This window comes from Cheilinus undulatus, linkage group 13 (genome assembly GCF_018320785.1).
Source record: "Cheilinus undulatus linkage group 13, ASM1832078v1, whole genome shotgun sequence".
Classification (NCBI taxonomy): Eukaryota; Metazoa; Chordata; class Actinopteri; order Labriformes; family Labridae; genus Cheilinus; species Cheilinus undulatus.
The window spans coordinates 10,033,655-10,055,831 of record NC_054877.1 but is presented as its reverse complement, the minus strand read 5'-3'; the positions used below and the strand labels follow the sequence as shown (position 1 = coordinate 10,055,831).

Sequence of the window (22,177 nt, the reverse complement as noted above, 5' to 3'; positions counted from 1 at the left end):
GCATTGGTGCCACTTTTAATCAGTTCTGTGCATGTTTTCTTTTTTCCCACTTTCAAACTACACTATATTGTCAAAAGTATTCACTCACCCATCCAAATCATTGAAATCAGGTGTTCCAATCACTTCCATGGCCACAGGTGTATAAAATCAAGCACCTAGGCATGCAGACTGTTTCTACAAACATTTGTGAAAGAATGGCTCGCTCTCAGGAGCTCAGTGAATTCCAGCATGGTACTGTGATAGGATGCCACCTGTGCAACAAGTCCAGTGGTGAAATTTCCTGGCTCCTAAATATTCCACCCATTTCAGAATGGGATTGCACTGAAGTTCATATATGAGTCAAGGCAGGTGAGTGAATACTTTTGGCAATATAGTGTATATTTAGATATTCTTAGTGACTGGGTGTGCTCACGTGGCTAGTTAGTTGGTGACAAGGCAAGTAGCCACTCACTTTAAGGATTTTGGGGAGGCCAAGTAGGTTTCAGGAGGATCTGGTTGATCCTGGCTACCACTGGGAATACTACTGTAATGGTGCTGCTATTTCATGGGGTAATCAATTAAGGCATTATAAATCAAGATGAATTTTTACTTTGGTTGCCAATATGTTTACCATGTATGGTGTCATCTTAGTGTAGTCACAAATTAATAAAACATGAATAAATTCTTTGTCAAAATGTTTGTTTACAGAATTCGCATGGTAGCACTGCCTTGTGCTGGAACAGTCAAGCAAAAGCTTCATGTTCTAATGTGGGCCATATTTAATTTTATATTAAAAATTTGCTGCGGGCCAATCAAAAATGGACTGTGGGCTGCATTTTGCCCCCGGTCCATCGTTTGTCTGGACTAGACAGTGGAGGCAGCCATGTGCGTCAGGGAGGGGGCAGCTGGGAAGATACAGAGAGAGATGGGCCTGGACCTGGTGCTGGCCTGGATGATGGCCATCAGGAAGCCAGAGCAGTACAGGACCAAGGATGATGTGGTGAGAGCCTGAGCTCCCATACCTGGCCTGAGGTGTTCTGTTCTACAATTTAGGAGCATCACAGAAAATGCTCATTCACCTCAGGTTTTTTTTTTTTTTTTTTTTTTGACATATGTATTTTTTGGTGTTTTATACATTTATTACAGAGATACAGTGGTAAGATTCAGACACAGGGATGAGAGACCAGGAAAAGACGTGCAGGAAAGGAGCCACAGGCCACCCACGTAAATGGGGTGTGACCTGGCCCCTAGGCCTTCATGTCCATGAATGAGTAGCCTGGTTTCAGGTCTGACCTATGGCTCCTTTCCTGCATGTCATTCACCACTCTCTCATCCCTGTTCATGACTCTATCCATAAAGATAAAATCATATGTAACATATAAATAAAGGCATAAAAGTTGCTGAGTAACACTGTCATGAGAAAATGTCATTAGTTAACCTACTTTCCTCCTCTGGTTGCATCTACCTGAGGTTGGAGTGTCGAGACGGTTAAGGCTGTTGGCACAAGTGGGTAGGAGAGGATGGGGGACATCTGAATGGGTCAGGGTCATAATGGAAACACCAAAAATTAAAACGTGACACTTCTGTTCCCTCTGCCTCTATTTTGTCTGTCAGAGTCATGGAACAAAGCTGTTTGCAAATGAAGGTTTTACACAGCAACCAAATCAGCTGAGAACTTTACATACACAAATTTCTGGAGAAAGTTCAAGGCAAAGGAAAGACCTTATTTATTCAAGTATTCATTCATTTATTTAAGCTTTTATTAATCTTAAAGAATCATCGATGGCATGCCTTTATTTTCAATGAGGTTGAGAGGACAAAAAAACAGAATAAATAGACTTGAAACAAAATATGTCAGAAATCTAATTAGAGACTGTCAGGCATAAAGGAAGCACGCAGTTATAAAGGTAAAAATGCGCTCAAATAGGGATGTTTTTAAAATATTCTTACACTGTTTTGTGTGTGTGGTGGCTTAAATAATGGGCTAAGAAAAAACCCAACTACTGAAGCATAATGTGTTTTAATCTGTATGGTGGCCTAGCTAGGCTACTAGGTCTGTTAATACTACTTTTTCTTGATTTTTTCCGCCTTTTTTTATTGAGGGCGTATTTTAAGCTGTATTTATCGGTAATTATTCCTCTAAATCTGTCTAATCGATGGGAATTTTTAAAAGTCAAGCACAGGGATCGCTACATCCACTCAGTCAGTTTAGTTCGGCCACAAACTTCATATCCCAGAATCCTTCGCGCAACATTTCTGGCGTTTCCTGTCCAGCCAATCAAGAAGAAACGGTTGTCTGCTGTGAAACCTGCTGTTCGTAACCTGTAAACTTCTTTTTAAGAAGATTTAAACTGCCCAGAAAGCGAGTTTGGAAGGTGAGGACTGTGTTTTTGTATTTTAAAAACGTATAATGTGTGTTTTTTGGCTAATTAATTAGCCTGTGTAAACAGAGCTGAATGATGCTAACCTCCCTTCGGTTAGCGTGGCACTGTAGTACACCATTCTAGGGTCACTAAGCGTTTTTATTTCGCTTTATTAAATCATCCTCTCAAAGTTGTGGGTCTTAGATTCAAATGAAACACACACGTTTGTGGTTGTCGTCCTCTCCGCCTAAGCTAGTTTGTGTTTGGTTGCACCTAGCTCCTTCTGCTCCAGTTTGTGGTCGGTTACTATTAGCAACTGAATGTTGACAGGGACAGACTCCTTCAGTGTAGGTTAAATTAGCTGCTAACTCGACCACTGGGCCTTTAGAGTGAATATTTGATGAACTTATGGGGCTTCGTAGCTGCAGAAGGAATGTCACCCATGTTGATAGGCGTTTCTCAGCGTGATGTCACGGTGTAACATGTTACCGTGTTAACTGGAGACCTTCACCCTGATGTATCCGTAGTTGTCCTAGAACAGCAAATACTGAAAACGTTCTTTTTGGGGGCTTGGACCTTGGCGTTATGGCCAGGGGTCCTCTATAAACAAAATGGAGTTTGATGCCACGTGATTCACTCTTTGCCTCACGCTTACATGCAAAATTGAAATCTGAATTATTGAAAGTAATTATAGACATTTATCCTATAGTTAGATAGCACCAGAAAACCTTTTAGAGGATTATTATTTAAACCACATTTTGAATGGCTTCAGAAACTAAATGACAAAAAGACAAAGTCCAGGGTTTTCATCATCTACGTGAAACTTGAATTAAATGTCATTCAGAAGCACACAGAGAGAGGCTCAATTCCACTTCAGCCCTTGCCCCTACCACATAGGCCTGATTGTATGTTTTTCATGTTTACTTCTAGGGGGAGGGTGTCCTGTACTTGTTGGAGTGGAGAGGTAGGTTCAAGTACTAAGTCTACATGGCTTTTCTGAGACTTTAGAGAAGCATACTCCTAACTGAATGCTATCAGAAATCCCCCAGGATGCCTTGGGAAACATTTGCAAGATTTGACATATACAGCAACAAAATAATATTATAATTCCATGTTGGAGTGCATTATGGTCCTTTTGACTTTGCAGAAGTATTACAAAAATACTCAAAGTAGAAATGTTCGGTGTGATCAAGCACCTTTATCCTGAGAAAATACTGGACAATCAAAGTTATTACTATAAAGTTATAAGTTAATAATGGCCCACTAAGATAAAGTGTTACTATAAAGGAAATTCAAAATGAGTGCGGATAAAAGTCAGAAATGATACTGAGCAAAAGTGTCCCGATAGCTTTCAAAGCTTGCAGTTGCACTGCAATTCATAAAGAAATAGTTACCTTTGATTTAACAATAAAGTCAAAGACTCACATTTATTTACTTTTTAACATAGAGGAAAAATCATATTTTACTTTTCAACCCCCTCAGGTGTCAGAAAGTACTCATAAGTGCACAGTAAACCATAAATGAATAACCTTTTACTTGAGCAGATTCAAAATTTTATTTTTGCCTCAGTAAATTTTAATCCAGCTTTTACCTTTTCTTGTACTCTTTCCACCTTTGGCAGAATGTAGACTGCTAATGTTGGCGACATTCGGCAAACCTTCCTCAGAGTTTATCAGTTCTGCTACCATCATCGCTTGGCATCCAAACATGCTAAAATGATGTTTCAAAAACAGGTTAAATCCTCTGACTTCGTTGCTGCGTGCTGTAATGTACATCTTCAGCTAAATTTAACTCGCATTGACAGTCAGCTCAGGTAACTCATGCAAACAGCGAGTAAACCGCAACGAATTTGCCATCAAATGCCTTTCTCTTCTCCCAACTGGAAGTGTGGGAGCGGTCTAATGCCAAATGCGAAAGCAGTTCATGCATAGAGCCCATTGGGCTCACAGTAACATTACTAGTAGTTGTGAGCTGTAGAGCAGTGGTTCCCAACCTTTTCCAACTCAGGGCCCACTTTTAAGTCTCAAAGATTTTCGCGGCCCACCTCCGACCCCATAAATACGGCGGCCATATAATGCGTTCTCAGAGCACTTTTTTTTATTGAAGACTGAACATAAAGGACTGAACTGAAAACAGGAGAAACATGTTGAAAGCTCCACAGTCGCTAACACAGCATCTGTAACATGTTGCAACACCTTCAGTATTACAGTTTTCAAGGAGCTGTCCACACAATAACCTCGAGACAACAACAACAGTTCCTGTCTCTCATTTCTTGTCACATGTCTGATACTTGAAGGGAAAAACAAAAGAATGAAAAGAATATTTGAACATTTTTGATATCCTTTGAAATGTAACTGACTTTTAACATTTTTAACACCATTCTGTATATTTTTATTTTATATAATTATATTTCCCCTCCCCCTACAAAAATCATACTATTTTGGAAATGATTTGGCGGCCCACTTGCAATACCTTCGTGGCCCACCAGGGGGGCACGGCCCACAGGTTGGGAATCAGTGCTGTAGAGGACTGGGATGTTTATTACAATTTCAGGAGTGTCTGCTGCCTTAACTTACCCTCGAAACATATAACTGCTCTCCGGAGTATCTCCTCTCTGCAATACTTTCTCTCCTCTAGTCTCCGCTGTGTGTGAGCACTGTGTAAGCACTGTGCATGCGCACAGCTTTCACTGCTGATTGGCTGTTACCCGTGCCCTGGCTCTGCGTGTAACCAATCAGATGGTGCTGTGGGTGGGACCAGGGGCGGTTTTAGTGAATTGGAGGCCCCAGGCAAAGATCAGTGTGAGCCCCCCCCCCCCCCCCCCCCCCTCCCCTCCATATAACTCACCTCAACTTCTTTGATGACCGTCATACGGATGTGATTTAACAGAAGCAGTAGTGTGCAGTGGCCACTAACAACACATTTGACTCCATTCAGTGTAAGAAAATCTGCATTATAACCAACATCTGTTAGATTAAGTATGAGTGAATATCAAGCTGAACAAACTGCATCCACCTTAGACAGAGAATAAAAAAACAAATGTAAATCTGACATCTCCTCCAAAGAGATATGAGAATAAAGACTCTATGCTTAAACGACTTTAATGCACAAACTTGTGGCTTCTCTTCATCATTTTCTGAAGTTCATGTGCTCGCCTGTTCTAGGGTTTCATGTTTTCAGATACAATATCTTAGTAAGTGTATCTGGCCCAAGGTCCCATTAAGAATTTAATGCAGTTAATTTGTATTTCTGCATCAAATCAGTTGTATTACATGGGTTTTTATTATGTTATTAAGAGAAAAAATACACTAGGCTCTATTTTCAGTCATTTTTTTCATTGAATCATGCTGTACTGTAGGAAAACAGGAGTGTCAAACTCATTTTGGGTCGGAGGCCAGATTTGCTCCAATGAGCCATCCTGTTGGCTGGGGAATTATTTAGCAACATCAGTATGACAAAAGCTGATGTAAAGGCTGCTGTAATGTTTATGCAGAGAAATGATCCAATATTAGGTGCAGATACTATTTAATGAGTGCTGCATGTTTGCACAATAAAGGGTTAATTAGCTACTTTAGAAGGAGAATTTACCTGCAGGTAATCTAAACAGGTCAGGCAAAAATATGCTGTCCTACTAACATATGACCATTTTTACAGATTTTAACGTTTTTAGGACCCACTGATGATACATTTACAAGACTGTAATATTCATTATAAATATACATTTAACATGACTGTTTATGGATTTAAAACAGCAACCTGTCGTCCACAATGCCTGATCTGACCCTTATTTTACTTGGACTGGGATCATTGCACAGAATCCAGAGAGGAGACGAGAGAGAGAGAGAGCAAGAGAGGGGGGGAGTGAGAGAGAGAGAGAGCAAGAGAGAGGGAGAGCAAGAGAGAGAGAGAGAGAGAGGGAGAGGGAGAGAGAGAGGGAGAGCAAGAGAGAGAGAGCAAGAGAGAGAGGGAGAAGGAGATAGAGAAAGTGAGAGAGAGAGAGAGAGAGCAAGAGAGAGAGGGAGAGAGAGAGTGAGAGGGAGAGAGAGAGAGCGAGAGCAAGAGAGAGAGGGAGAGAGAGAGATAGAGAGGGAGTGAGAGAGAGAGAGAGCGAGAGAGAGAGAATGGTAGAGAGAGAAAGAGAGTAAGAGAGAGAGGGAGTGGTAGAGAGAGAAAGAGAGCGAGAGAGAGGGAGTAATAGAGAGAGAGAGAGAGAGGCAGGGAGTGATAGAGAGAGAGGGCCAGGGAGTGATAGAGAGAGAGAGAGAGAGAGAGGTAGTGGTAGACAGAGAGAGAGGGATTGAAAGAGAGGGAGAGAGAGAGCAAGAGAGGGGGGGGAGGTGGGGTTGAGGGACAATTACGCAGAGAAAGTGTTTGTTATCCTGAGAGCAGCTGTTTTAATCCCACTCAGGGGAAGAACTTTGGTGCTACAAGGTAAAATCCTCCGGCTTTGACATTTGTTAAGGCTTGTGCAAGAAACTAGTCAGAGGTGGACACAACAAGACTCAGTGAGAGAGCGGAGTTGATGCTGCAGCTGCGCTCTGCCGTGCGTCTTTTTATGATGTTCCTCACAGCTCTCAATGCTAAACTATGAATAATTTTCTTTCACCTGGGGAGTGGCAAAACCATAAGTGAGCTACAATTGCAGGAAAACAAACCTAGGCAAATTCTTGAGTCCCCCTTATGGACGAGGCCCCAGGCAATTGCCTACCTTTGCCTAGTGGTAAAACCGCCTGTGGGTGGGACAATGCTGCAGCACAGACTGTCAGATTGAAAAAAGGCAAATTCAAAATGCTGAATATCGTCGCCGATAATCAGCCCGGCCGATAATCGGTCTACCCTTGGTCGACATCTGCTAACATACCCAAACTCTGACAGTATGACAGTGCTTCTCTATGCAGAAATTCCCTCCTGCCTCCCAGCTGGATTTCTTTGCTGTGGCTTGATGTTAGTATCTACATAAATCTGGTTGAGAATATATTCCATCAGAGGCAGACTGACCTAGAATTGTGTGTTTGTGGTTTGAGATTTGGAGGCACTGACTTAAATAATCGTATAGACACCATACCCTTTATTCCTTGCATTATTCGTACTAATAATTGTGACAAGCCCTGACTCAGGACATGCCCCCCAGCTGTTGCTGAAGTCAGACGAACATCATCTAGTGGTTGTTTATGTTAGCAACATTCACACAGTTTCTGACCTGTTTTAACCATAACTAGAGATAGTTAGCAGCTATCTCCTCATCTACATGTGGTTAACTTCAAAGACAAACATTAAACTGCACCAACCTGAGAAGAGAAACTAAGGCCCTCCTCACCATGAAAACGCCCATGGTGTGTCCTTTTACTGTTTTCTCATCCAGCTGTAAGAGAAAGATAAAAACATCCCTGTGAGGACATCTGAGCTGTCTACATGTAGCACAATCGTCCAGACTATATCCCTAATACCGACTGGACTGCAGACAGCAAAACTAAACAGAGTAAACACAACAACATAAAGTCAGTATAAGTGACTACAGACAGCACAACCACGTCAAAACAATCAAATAATGGAAATTCTTACACTGTCATCCTGACTTCATGAGATGGCAGTTGGGGAATTTTTAAGTTGTTTTTTTTTTTCCAAACCAAACTTTGTCTGCATTTATTTTCATGATAATTGATGCATTAATGTTGAAGATCTTGATTTAAAAGGTGATGTCTTACCTGTAATAAGAGAGTGAAGCAAGCAAAATTGAGGGTCAAGTTACACTGAGAAACTGGAGCAGCTTGATTCAGAGCTTTTCAAATATCCCACCTCTATCTTATGTGAATTTACGTAAAGTTGTTCTTGTTTAATCCCTGCTTTGCAATCCAGGCAGAGACACAGAACATGCATTTACATTAAACCTGTGGGGTTACCACCCTTCTCTCTGTGCTACAAGTTTGTCTTTTTCGTCCAGTATTTACTGAAGAAATGATTCCTAGAATTAGCTGGCTAGTTTCACACAAAAGACCGAGCCTATTATCATTCCATCCAGTCCCTCCATACAGACACAGATCAATATCCAACTCTGGTAACCCATATTCAACAAGTCTGCCTAAAATCTGGGTGTCATGAAGAGCTAACCTGTAAGGTTCATGTTGCCTTGAATGCTCAGTCGTGCTGACTCACCTTCTAGAACATCAAGAGGATCTGACCCTTACAGAGCATGCAGCACAGCTCCTGGGTCAGGTCGTGGTAGTATCATTCATGGCGTGGATTGACTACTGCAACTCCTCACTGGCAGGCATGTCTGCAGTTTTCACTGGGCACCATGACAATCCTGGTGAATGGGCCTTCACAGTTGGGATTTATTGATAATATCAATGCATGTGTGTTGGATCAGTAGCATTGGTGCCACTTTTAATCAGTTCTGTGCATGTTTTCTTTTTTCCCACTTTCAAACTACACTATATTGCCAAAAGTATTCACTCACCCATCCAAATCACTGAAATCAGGTGTTCCAATCACTTCCATGGCCACAGGTGTATAAAATCAAGCACCTAGGCATGCAGACTGTTTCTACAAACATTTGTGAAAGAATGGCTCGCTCTCAGGAGCTCAGTGAATTCCAGCATGGTACTGTGATAGGATGCCACCTGTGCAACAAGTCCAGTGGTGAAATTTCCTGGCTCCTAAATATTCCACCCATTTCAGAATGGGATTGCACTGAAGTTCATATATGAGTCAAGGCAGGTGAGTGAATACTTTTGGCAATATAGTGTATATTTAGATATTCTTAGTGACTGGGTGTGCTCACGTGGCTAGTTAGTTGGTGACAAGGCAAGTAGCCACTCACTTTAAGGATTTTGGGGAGGCCAAGTAGGTTTCAGGAGGATCTGGTTGATCCTGGCTACCACTGGGAATACTACTGTAATGGTGCTGCTATTTCATGGGGTAATCAATTAAGGCATTATAAATCAAGATGAATTTTTACTTTGGTTGCCAATATGTTTACCATGTATGGTGTCATCTTAGTGTAGTCACAAATTAATAAAACATGAATAAATTCTTTGTCAAAATGTTTGTTTACAGAATTCGCATGGTAGCACTGCCTTGTGCTGGAACAGTCAAGCAAAAGCTTCATGTTCTAATGTGGGCCATATTTAATTTTATATTAAAAATTTGCTGCGGGCCAATCAAAAATGGACTGTGGGCTGCATTTTGCCCCCGGTCCATCGTTTGTCTGGACTAGACAGTGGAGGCAGCCATGTGCGTCAGGGAGGGGGCAGCTGGGAAGATACAGAGAGAGATGGGCCTGGACCTGGTGCTGGCCTGGATGATGGCCATCAGGAAGCCAGAGCAGTACAGGACCAAGGATGATGTGGTGAGAGCCTGAGCTCCCATACCTGGCCTGAGGTGTTCTGTTCTACAATTTAGGAGCATCACAGAAAATGCTCATTCACCTCAGGTTTTTTTTTTTTTTTTTTTTTTTTTTGACATATGTATTTTTTGGTGTTTTATACATTTATTACAGAGATACAGTGGTAAGATTCAGACACAGGGATGAGAGACCAGGAAAAGACATGCAGGAAAGGAGCCACAGGCCACCCACGTAAATGGGGTGTGACCTGGCCCCTAGGCCTTCATGTCCATGAATGAGTAGCCTGGTTTCAGGTCTGACCTATGGCTCCTTTCCTGCATGTCATTCACCACTCTCTCATCCCTGTTCATGACTCTATCCATAAAGATAAAATCATATGTGACATATAAATAATGGCATAAAAGTTGCTGAGTAACACTGTCATGAGAAAATGTCATTAGTTAACCTACTTTCCTCCTCTGGTTGCATCTACCTGAGGTTGGAGTGTCGAGACGGTTAAGGCTGTTGGCACAAGTGGGTAGGAGAGGATGGGGGACATCTGAATGGGTCAGGGTCATAATGGAAACACCAAAAATTAAAACGTGACACTTCTGTTCCCTCTGCCTCTATTTTGTCTGTCAGAGTCATGGAACAAAGCTGTTTGCAAATGAAGGTTTTACACAGCAACCAAATCAGCTGAGAACTTTACATACACAAATTTCTGGAGAAAGTTCAAGGCAAAGGAAAGACCTTATTTATTCAAGTATTCATTCATTTATTTCAGCTTTTATTAATCTTAAAGAATCATCGATGGCATGCCTTTATTTTCAATGAGGTCGAGAGGACAAGAAAAACAGAATAAATAGACTTGAAACAAAATATGTCAGAAATCTAATTAGAGACTGTCAGGCATAAAGGAAGCATGCAGTTATAAAGGTAAAAATGCGCTCAAATAGGGATGTTTTTAAAATATTCTTACACTGTTTTGTGTGTGTGGTGGCTTAAATAATGGGCTAAGAAAAAACCCAACTACTGAAGCATAATGTGTTTTAATCTGTATGGTGGCCTAGCTAGGCTACTAGGTCTGTTAATACTACTTTTTCATGATTTTTTCCGCCTTTTTTTTTTGAGGGCGTATTTTAAGCTGTATTTATCGGTAATTATTCCTCTAAATCTGTCTAATCGATGGGAATTTTTAAAAGTCAAGCACAGGGATCGCTACATCCACTCAGTCAGTTTAGTTCGGCCACAAACTTCATATCCCAGAATCCTTCGCGCAACATTTCTGGCGTTTCCTGTCCAGCCAATCAAGAAGAAACGGTTGTCTGCTGTGAAACCTGCTGTTCGTAACCTATAAACTTTTTTTTAAGAAGATTTAAACTGCCCAGAAAGCGAGTTTGGAAGGTGAGGACTGTGTTTTTGTATTTTAAAAACGTATAATGTGTGTTTTTTTGGCTAATTAATTAGCCTGTGTAAACAGAGCTGAATGATGCTAACCTCCCTTCGGTTAGCGTGGCACTGTAGTACACCATTCTAGGGTCACTAAGCGTTTTTATTTCGCTTTATTAAATCATCCTCTCAAAGTTGTGGGTCTTAGATTCAAATGAAACACACACCTTTGTGGTTGTCGTCCTCACCGCCTAAGCTAGTTTGTGTTTGGTTGCACCTAGCTCCTTCTGCTCCAGTTTGTGGTCGGTTACTATTAGCAACTGAATGTTGACAGGGACAGACTCCTTCAGTGTAGGTTAAATTAGCTGCTAACTCGACCACTGGGCCTTTAGAGTGAATATTTGATGAACTTATGGGGCTTCGTAGCTGCAGAAGGAATGTCACCCATGTTGATAGGCGTTTCTCAGCGTGATGTCACGGTGTAACATGTTACCGTGTTAACTGGAGACCTTCACCCTGATGTATCCGTAGTTGTCCTAGAACAGCAAATACTGAAAACGTTCTTTTTGGGGGCTTGGACCTTGGCGTTATGGCCAGGGGTCCTCTATAAACAAAATGGAGTTTGATGCCACGTGATTCACTCTTTGCCTCACGCTTACATGCAAAATTGAAATCTGAATTATTGAAAGTAATTATAGACATTTATCCTATAGTTAGATAGCACCAGAAAACCTTTTAGAGGATTATTATTTAAACCACATTTTGAATGGCTTCAGAAACTAAATGACAAAAAGACAAAGTCCAGGGTTTTCATCATCTACGTGAAACTTGAATTAAATGTCATTCAGAAGCACACAGAGAGAGGCTCAATTCCACTTCAGCCCTTGCCCCTACCACATAGGCCTGATCGCATGTTTTTCATGTTTACTTCTAGGGGGAGGGTGTCCTGGTACTTGTTGGAGTGGAGAGGTAGGTTCAAGTACTAAGTCTACATGGCTTTTCTGAGACTTTAGAGAAGCATACTCCTAACTGAATGCTATCAGAAATCCCCCAGGATGCCTTGGGAAACATTTGCAAGATTTGACATATACAGCAACAAAATAATATTATAATTCCATGTTGGAGTGCATTATGGTCCTTTTGACTTTGCAGAAGTATTACAAAAATACTCAAAGTAGAAATGTTCGGTGTGATCAAGCACCTTTATCCTGAGAAAATACTGGACAATCAAAGTTATTACTATAAAGTTATAAGTTAATAATGGCCCACTAAGATAAAGTGTTACTATAAAGGAAATTCAAAATGAGTGCGGATAAAAGTCAGAAAATGATACTGAGCAAAAGTGTCCCGATAGCTTTCAAAGCTTGCAGTTGCACTGCAATTCATAAAGAAATAGTTACCTTTGATTTAACAATAAAGTCAAAGACTCACATTTATTTACTTTTTAACATAGAGGAAAAATCATATTTTACTTTTCAACCCCCTCAGGTGTCAGAAAGTACTCATAAGTGCACAGTAAACCATAAATGAATAACCTTTTACTTGAGCAGATTCAAAATTTTATTTTTGCCTCAGTAAATTTTAATCCAGCTTTTACCTTTTCTTGTACTCTTTCCACCTTTGGCAGAATGTAGACTGCTAATGTTGGCGACATTCGGCAAACCTTCCTCAGAGTTTATCAGTTCTGCTACCATCATCGCTTGGCATCCAAACATGCTAAAATGATGTTTCAAAAACAGGTTAAATCCCCTCTGGACTTCGTTGCTGCGTGCTGTAATGTACATCTTCAGCTAAATTTAACTCGCATTGACAGTCAGCTCAGGTAACTCATGCAAACAGCGAGTAAACCGCAACGAATTTGCCATCAAATGCCTTTCTCTTCTCCCAACTGGAAGTGTGGGAGCGGTCTAATGCCAAATGCGAAAGCAGTTCATGCATAGAGCCCATTGGGCTCACAGTAACATTACTAGTAGTTGTGAGCTGTAGAGCAGTGGTTCCCAACCTTTTCCAACTCAGGGCCCACTTTTAAGTCTCAAAGATTTTCGCGGCCCACCTCCGACCCCATAAATAAATGCCATATAATGCGTTCTCAGAGCACTTTTTTTTATTGAAGACTGAACATAAAGGACTGAACTGAAAACAGGAGAAACATGTTGAAAGCTCCACAGTCGCTAACACAGCATCTGTAACATGTTGCAACACCTTCAGTATTACAGTTTTCAAGGAGCTGTCCACACAATAACCTCGAGACAACAACAACAGTTCCTGTCTCTCATTTCTTGTCACATGTCTGATACTTGAAGGGAAAAACAAAAGAATGAAAAGAATATTTGAACATTTTTGATATCCTTTGAAATGTAACTGACTTTTAACATTTTTAACACCATTCTGTATATTTTTATTTTATATAATTATATTTCCCCTCCCCCTACAAAAATCATACTATTTTGGAAATGATTTGGCGGCCCACTTGCAATACCTTCGTGGCCCACCAGGGGGGCACGGCCCACAGGTTGGGAATCAGTGCTGTAGAGGACTGGGATGTTTATTACAATTTCAGGAGTGTCTGCTGCCTTAACTTACCCTCGAAACATATAACTGCTCTCCGGAGTATCTCCTCTCTGCAATACTTTCTCTCCTCTAGTCTCCGCTGTGTGTGAGCACTGTGTAAGCACTGTGCATGCGCACAGCTTTCACTGCTGATTGGCTGTTACCCGTGCCCTGGCTCTGCGTGTAACCAATCAGATGGTGCTGTGGGTGGGACCAGGGGCGGTTTTAGTGAATTGGAGGCCCCAGGCAAAGATCAATGTGAGGCCCCTGCTAATATAACTCACCTCAACTTCTTTGATGACCGTCATACGGATGTGATTTAACAGAAGCAGTAGTGTGCAGTGGCCACTAACAACACATTTGACTCCATTCAGTGTAAGAAAATCTGCATTATAACCAACATCTGTTAGATTAAGTATGAGTGAATATCAAGCTGAACAAACTGCATCCACCTTAGACAGAGAATAAAAAAACAAATGTAAATCTGACATCTCCTCCAAAGAGATATGAGAATAAAGACTCTATGCTTAAACGACTTTAATGCACAAACTTGTGGCTTCTCTTCATCATTTTCTGAAGTTCATGTGCTCGCCTGTTCTAGGGTTTCATGTTTTCAGATACAATATCTTAGTAAGTGTATCTGGCCCAAGGTCCCATTAAGAATTTAATGCAGTTAATTTGTATTTCTGCATCAAATCAGTTGTATTACATGGGTTTTTATTATGTTATTAAGAGAAAAAATACACTAGGCTCTATTTTCAGTCATTTTTTTCATTGAATCATGCTGTACTGTAGGAAAACAGGAGTGTCAAACTCATTTTGGGTCGGAGGCCAGATTTGCTCCAATGAGCCATCCTGTTGGCTGGGGAATTATTTAGCAACATCAGTATGACAAAAGCTGATGTAAAGGCTGCTGTAATGTTTATGCAGAGAAATGATCCAATATTAGGTGCAGATACTATTTAATGAGTGCTGCATGTTTGCACAATAAAGGGTTAATTAGCTACTTTAGAAGGAGAATTTACCTGCAGGTAATCTAAACAGGTCAGGCAAAAATATGCTGTCCTACTAACATATGACCATTTTTACAGATTTTAACGTTTTTAGGACCCACTGATGATACATTTACAAGACTGTAATATTCATTATAAATATACATTTAACATGACTGTTTATGGATTTAAAACAGCAACCTGTCGTCCACAATGCCTGATCTGACCCTTATTTTACTTGGACTGGGATCATTGCACAGAATCCAGAGAGGAGACGAGAGAGAGAGAGAGCAAGAGAGGGGGGGAGTGAGAGAGAGAGAGAGCAAGAGAGAGGGAGAGCGAGAGAGAGAGAGAGAGAGGGAGAGGGAGAGAGAGAGGGAGAGCAAGAGAGAGAGAGCAAGAGAGAGAGGGAGAAGGAGATAGAGAAAGTGAGAGAGAGAGAGAGAGAGCAAGAGAGAGAGGGAGAGAGAGAGTGAGAGGGAGAGAGAGAGAGCGAGAGCAAGAGAGAGAGGGAGAGAGAGAGATAGAGATAGAGAGAGAGAGAGCGAGAGAGAGAGAGAGGGAGAGAGAGAGAGCGAGAGAGAGAGAGGGAGAGAAAGAGAGCGAGAGAGAGAGAGAGGGAGAGCAAGAGAGGGAGAGCAAGAGAGAGAGAGAGAGAGGGAGAGCAAGAGAGGGAGAGCGAGAGAGAGAGAGAGAGGGAGAGCAAGAGAGAGAGGGAGAGAGAGAGAGAGAGCAAGAGAGGGAGAGAGAGAGAGAGAGGGAGAGCAAGAGAGGGAGAGAGAGAGCAAGAGAGGGGGGGGAGGGGAGGTGTGGTTGAGGGACAATCACGCAGAGAAAGTATTTTTTATCCTGAGAGCAGCTGTTTTAATCCCACTCAGGGGAAGAATTTTGGTTCTTCAAGGCAAAATCCTCTGGCTTTGACATTTGTTAAGGCTTGTTCAAGAAACTAGTCAGAGGTGGACAGGACAAGACTCACTGAGAGAGCAGAGGTGACGCTGCAGCTGCGCTCTGCCGTGCGTCTTTTTATGATGTTCCACACAGCTCTAAATGGTAAACTATGAATAATTTTCTTTGACCTGGGAGTAGCAAAAACATACGTGAGCTATAATTGTAGGGGAAAAAAACCTAGGCAAATTCTTGAGGCCCCCCTTATGGACGAGGCCCCAGGCAATTGCTTACCTTTGCCTAATGGTAAAACCGCCTGTGGGTGGGACAATGCTGCAGCACAGACTGTCAGATTGAAAAAAGGCAAATTCAAAATGCTGAATATCGTCGCCGATAATCAGCCCGGCCGATAATCGGTCTACCCTTGGTCGGCACATCTGCTAACATACCCAAACTCTGACAGTATGACAGTGCTTCTCTATGCAGAAATTCCCTCCTGCCTCCCAGCTGGATTTCTTTGCTGTGGCTTGATGTTAGTATCTACATAAATCTGGTTGAGAATATATTCCATCAGAGGCAGACTGACCTAGAATTGTGTGTTTGTGGTTTGAGATTTGGAGGCACTGACTTAAATAATCGTATAGACACCATACCCTTTATTCCTTGCATTATTCGTACTAATAATTGTGACAAGCCCTGACTCAGGACATGCCCCCCAGCTGTTGCTGAAGTCAGACGAACATCATCTAGTGGTTGTTTATGTTAGCAACATTCACACAGTTTCTGACCTGTTTTAACCATAACTAGAGATAGTTAGCAGCTATCTCCTCATCTACATGTGGTTAACTTCAAAGACAAACATTAAACTGCACCAACCTGAGAAGAGAAACTAAGGCCCTCCTCACCATGAAAACGCCCATGGTGTGTCCTTTTACTGTTTTCTCATCCAGCTGTAAGAGAAAGATAAAAACATCCCTGTGAGGACATCTGAGCTGTCTACATGTAGCACAATCGTCCAGACTATATCCCTAATACCGACTGGACTGCAGACAGCAAAACTAAACAGAGTAAACACAACAACATAAAGTCAGTATAAGTGACTACAGACAGCACAACCACGTCAAAACAATCAAATAATGGAAATTCTTACACTGTCATCCTGACTTCATGAGCTGGCAGTTGGGAATTTTAAGTTGTTTTATTCCACACAAAACTTTGTCTGCATTTATTTTCATGATAATTGATGCATTAATGTTGAAGATCTTGATTTAAAAGGTGATGTCTTACCTGTAATAAGAGAGTGAAGCAAGCAAAATTGAGGGTCAAGTTACACTGAGAAACTGGAGCAGCTTGATTCAGAGCTTTTCAAATATCCCACCTCTATCTTATGTGAATTTACGTAAAGTTGTTCTTGTTTAATCCCTGCTTTGCAATCCAGGCAGAGACACAGAACATGCATTTACATTAAACCTGTGGGGTTACCACCCTTCTCTCTGTGCTACAAGTTTGTCTTTTTCGTCCAGTATTTACTGAAGAAATGATTCCTAGAATTAGCTGGCTAGTTTCACACAAAAGACCGAGCCTATTATCATTCCATCCAGTCCCTCCATACAGACACAGATCAATATCCAACTCTGGTAACCCATATTCAACAAGTCTGCCTAAAATCTGGGTGTCATGAAGAGCTAACCTGTAAGGTTCATGTTGCCTTGAATGCTCAGTCGTGCTGACTCACCTTCTAGAACATCAAGAGGATCTGACCCTACCTTACAGAGCATGCAGCACAGCTCCTGGGTCAGGTCGTGGTAGTATCATTCATGGCGTGGATTGACTACTGCAACTCCTCACTGGCAGGCATGTCTGCAGTTTTCACTGGGCACCATGACAATCCTGGTGAATGGGCCTTCACAGTTGGGATTTATTGATAATATCAATGCATGTGTGTTGGATCAGTAGCATTGGTGCCACTTTTAATCAGTTCTGTGCATGTTTTCTTTTTTCCCACTTTCAAACTACACTATATTGCCAAAAGTATTCACTCACCCATCCAAATCACTGAAATCAGGTGTTCCAATCACTTCCATGGCCACAGGTGTATAAAATCAAGCACCTAGGCATGCAGACTGTTTCTACAAACATTTGTGAAAGAATGGCTCGCTCTCAGGAGCTCAGTGAATTCCAGCATGGTACTGTGATAGGATGCCACCTGTGCAACAAGTCCAGTGGTGAAATTTCCTGGCTCCTAAATATTCCACCCATTTCAGAATGGGATTGCACTGAAGTTCATATATGAGTCAAGGCAGGTGAGTGAATACTTTTGGCAATATAGTGTATATTTAGATATTCTTAGTGACTGGGTGTGCTCACGTGGCTAGTTAGTTGGTGACAAGGCAAGTAGCCACTCACTTTAAGGATTTTGGGGAGGCCAAGTAGGTTTCAGGAGGATCTGGTTGATCCTGGCTACCACTGGGAATACTACTGTAATGGTGCTGCTATTTCATGGGGTAATCAATTAAGGCATTATAAATCAAGATGAATTTTTACTTTGGTTGCCAATATGTTTACCATGTATGGTGTCATCTTAGTGTAGTCACAAATTAATAAAACATGAATAAATTCTTTGTCAAAATGTTTGTTTACAGAATTCGCATGGTAGCACTGCCTTGTGCTGGAACAGTCAAGCAAAAGCTTCATGTTCTAATGTGGGCCATATTTAATTTTATATTAAAAATTTGCTGCGGGCCAATCAAAAATGGACTGTGGGCTGCATTTTGCCCCCGGTCCATCGTTTGTCTGGACTAGACAGTGGAGGCAGCCATGTGCGTCAGGGAGGGGGCAGCTGGGAAGATACAGAGAGAGATGGGCCTGGACCTGGTGCTGGCCTGGATGATGGCCATCAGGAAGCCAGAGCAGTACAGGACCAAGGATGATGTGGTGAGAGCCTGAGCTCCCATACCTGGCCTGAGGTGTTCTGTTCTACAATTTAGGAGCATCACAGAAAATGCTCATTCACCTCAGGTTTTTTTTTTTTTTTTTTTTTTGACATATGTATTTTTTGGTGTTTTATACATTTATTACAGAGATACAGTGGTAAGATTCAGACACAGGGATGAGAGACCAGGAAAAGACGTGCAGGAAAGGAGCCACAGGCCACCCACGTAAATGGGGTGTGACCTGGCCCCTAGGCCTTCATGTCCATGAATGAGTAGCCTGGTTTCAGGTCTGACCTATGGCTCCTTTCCTGCATGTCATTCACCACTCTCTCATCCCTGTTCATGACTCTATCCATAAAGATAAAATCATATGTGACATATAAATAATGGCATAAAAGTTGCTGAGTAACACTGTCATGAGAAAATGTCATTAGTTAACCTACTTTCCTCCTCTGGTTGCATCTACCTGAGGTTGGAGTGTCGAGACGGTTAAGGCTGTTGGCACAAGTGGGTAGGAGAGGATGGGGGACATCTGAATGGGTCAGGGTCATAATGGAAACACCAAAAATTAAAACGTGACACTTCTGTTCCCTCTGCCTCTATTTTGTCTGTCAGAGTCATGGAACAAAGCTGTTTGCAAATGAAGGTTTTACACAGCAACCAAATCAGCTGAGAACTTTACATACACAAATTTCTGGAGAAAGTTCAAGGCAAAGGAAAGACCTTATTTATTCAAGTATTCATTCATTTATTTCAGCTTTTATTAATCTTAAAGAATCATCGATGGCATGCCTTTATTTTCAATGAGGTCGAGAGGACAAGAAAAACAGAATAAATAGACTTGAAACAAAATATGTCAGAAATCTAATTAGAGACTGTCAGGCATAAAGGAAGCATGCAGTTATAAAGGTAAAAATGCGCTCAAATAGGGATGTTTTTAAAATATTCTTACACTGTTTTGTGTGTGTGGTGGCTTAAATAATGGGCTAAGAAAAAACCCAACTACTGAAGCATAATGTGTTTTAATCTGTATGGTGGCCTAGCTAGGCTACTAGGTCTGTTAATACTACTTTTTCATGATTTTTTCCGCCTTTTTTTTTGAGGGCGTATTTTAAGCTGTATTTATCGGTAATTATTCCTCTAAATCTGTCTAATCGATGGGAATTTTTAAAAGTCAAGCACAGGGATCGCTACATCCACTCAGTCAGTTTAGTTCGGCCACAAACTTCATATCCCAGAATCCTTCGCGCAACATTTCTGGCGTTTCCTGTCCAGCCAATCAAGAAGAAACGGTTGTCTGCTGTGAAACCTGCTGTTCGTAACCTATAAACTTTTTTAAGAAGATTTAAACTGCCCAGAAAGCGAGTTTGGAAGGTGAGGACTGTGTTTTTGTATTTTAAAACGTATAATGTGTGTTTTTGGCTAATTAATTAGCCTGTGTAAACAGAGCTGAATGATGCTAACCTCCCTTCGGTTAGCGTGGCACTGTAGTACACCATTCTAGGTCACTAAGCGTTTTTATTTCGCTTTATTAAATCATCCTCTCAAAGTTGTGGGTCTTAGATTCAAATGAAACACACACCTTTGTGGTTGTCGTCCTCACCGCCTAAGCTAGTTTGTGTTTGGTTGCACCTAGCTTCTTCTGCTCCAGTTTGTGGTCGGTTACTATTAGCAACTGAATGTTGACAGGGACAGACTCCTTCAGTGTAGGTTAAATTAGCTGCTAACTCGACCACTGGGCCTTTAGAGTGAATATTTGATGAACTTATGGGGCTTCGTAGCTGCAGAAGGAATGTCACCCATGTTGATAGGCGTTTCTCAGCGTGATGTCACGGTGTAACATGTTACCGTGTTAACTGGAGACCTTCACCCTGATGTATCCGTAGTTGTCCTAGAACAGCAAATACTGAAAACGTTCTTTTTGGGGGCTTGGACCTTGGCGTTATGGCCAGGGGTCCTCTATAAACAAAATGGAGTTTGATGCCACGTGATTCACTCTTTGCCTCACGCTTACATGCAAAATTGAAATCTGAATTATTGAAAGTAATTATAGACATTTATCCTATAGTTAGATAGCACCAGAAAACCTTTTAGAGGATTATTATTTAAACCACATTTTGAATGGCTTCAGAAACTAAATGACAAAAAGACAAAGTCCAGGGTTTTCATCATCTACGTGAAACTTGAATTAAATGTCATTCAGAAGCACACAGAGAGAGGCTCAATTCCACTTCAGCCCTTGCCCCTACCACATAGGCCTGATCGCATGTTTTTCATGTTTACTTCTAGGGGGAGGGTGTCCTGGTACTTGTTGGAGTGGAGAGGTAGGTTCAAGTACTAAGTCTACATGGCTTTTCTGAGACTTTAGAGAAGCATACTCCTAACTGAATGCTATCAGAAATCCCCCAGGATGCCTTGGGAAACATTTGCAAGATTTGACATATACAGCAACAAAATAATATTATAATTCCATGTTGGAGTGCATTATGGTCCTTTTGACTTTGCAGAAGTATTACAAAAATACTCAAAGTAGAAATGTTCGGTGTGATCAAGCACCTTTATCCTGAGAAAATACTGGACAATCAAAGTTATTACTATAAAGTTATAAGTTAATAATGGCCCACTAAGATAAAGTGTTACTATAAAGGAAATTCAAAATGAGTGCGGATAAAAGTCAGAAAATGATACTGAGCAAAAGTGTCCCGATAGCTTTCAAAGCTTGCAGTTGCACTGCAATTCATAAAGAAATAGTTACCTTTGATTTAACAATAAAGTCAAAGACTCACATTTATTTACTTTTTAACATAGAGGAAAAATCATATTTTACTTTTCAACCCCCTCAGGTGTCAAAGTACTCATAAGTGCACAGTAAACCATAAATGAATAACCTTTTACTTGAGCAGATTCAAAATTTTATTTTTGCCTCAGTAAATTTTAATCCAGCTTTTACCTTTTCTTGTACTCTTTCCACCTTTGGCAGAATGTAGACTGCTAATGTTGGCGACATTCGGCAAACCTTCCTCAGAGTTTATCAGTTCTGCTACCATCATCGCTTGGCATCCAAACATGCTAAAATGATGTTTCAAAAACAGGTTAAATCACCTCTGGACTTCGTTGCTGCGTGCTGTAATGTACATCTTCAGCTAAATTTAACTCGCATTGACAGTCAGCTCAGGTAACTCATGCAAACAGCGAGTAAACCGCAACGAATTTGCCATCAAATGCCTTTCTCTTCTCCCAACTGGAAGTGTGGGAGCGGTCTAATGCCAAATGCGAAAGCAGTTCATGCATAGAGCCCATTGGGCTCACAGTAACATTACTAGTAGTTGTGAGCTGTAGAGCAGTGGTTCCCAACCTTTTCCAACTCAGGGCCCACTTTTAAGTCTCAAAGATTTTCGCGGCCCACCTCCGACCCCATAAATACGGCGGCCATATAATGCGTTCTCAGAGCACTTTTTTTTATTGAAGACTGAACATAAAGGACTGAACTGAAAACAGGAGAAACATGTTGAAAGCTCCACAGTCGCTAACACAGCATCTGTAACATGTTGCAACACCTTCAGTATTACAGTTTTCAAGGAGCTGTCCACACAATAACCTCGAGACAACAACAACAGTTCCTGTCTCTCATTTCTTGTCACATGTCTGATACTTGAAGGGAAAAACAAAAGAATGAAAAGAATATTTGAACATTTTTGATATCCTTTGAAACGTAACTGACTTTTAACATTTTTAACACTATTCTGTATATTTTTATTTTAT

General features: G+C 41.2%; 1 protein-coding gene across 1 annotated transcript in view; it reads left to right on the top strand.

Annotated features, from left to right (window-relative positions):
- The first annotated feature begins 2,287 nt into the window (after positions 1-2,287).
- Positions 2,288-22,177, top strand: part of LOC121519954 (tripartite motif-containing protein 16-like) — a 32,796-nt gene continuing 12,906 nt past the window's right edge. Inside the window, exon 1 of the mRNA XM_041803083.1 lies at positions 2,288-2,354. The gene's annotated coding sequence lies outside the window, so the exon portion shown is untranslated. The remainder of the gene's footprint in view (positions 2,355-22,177) is intronic.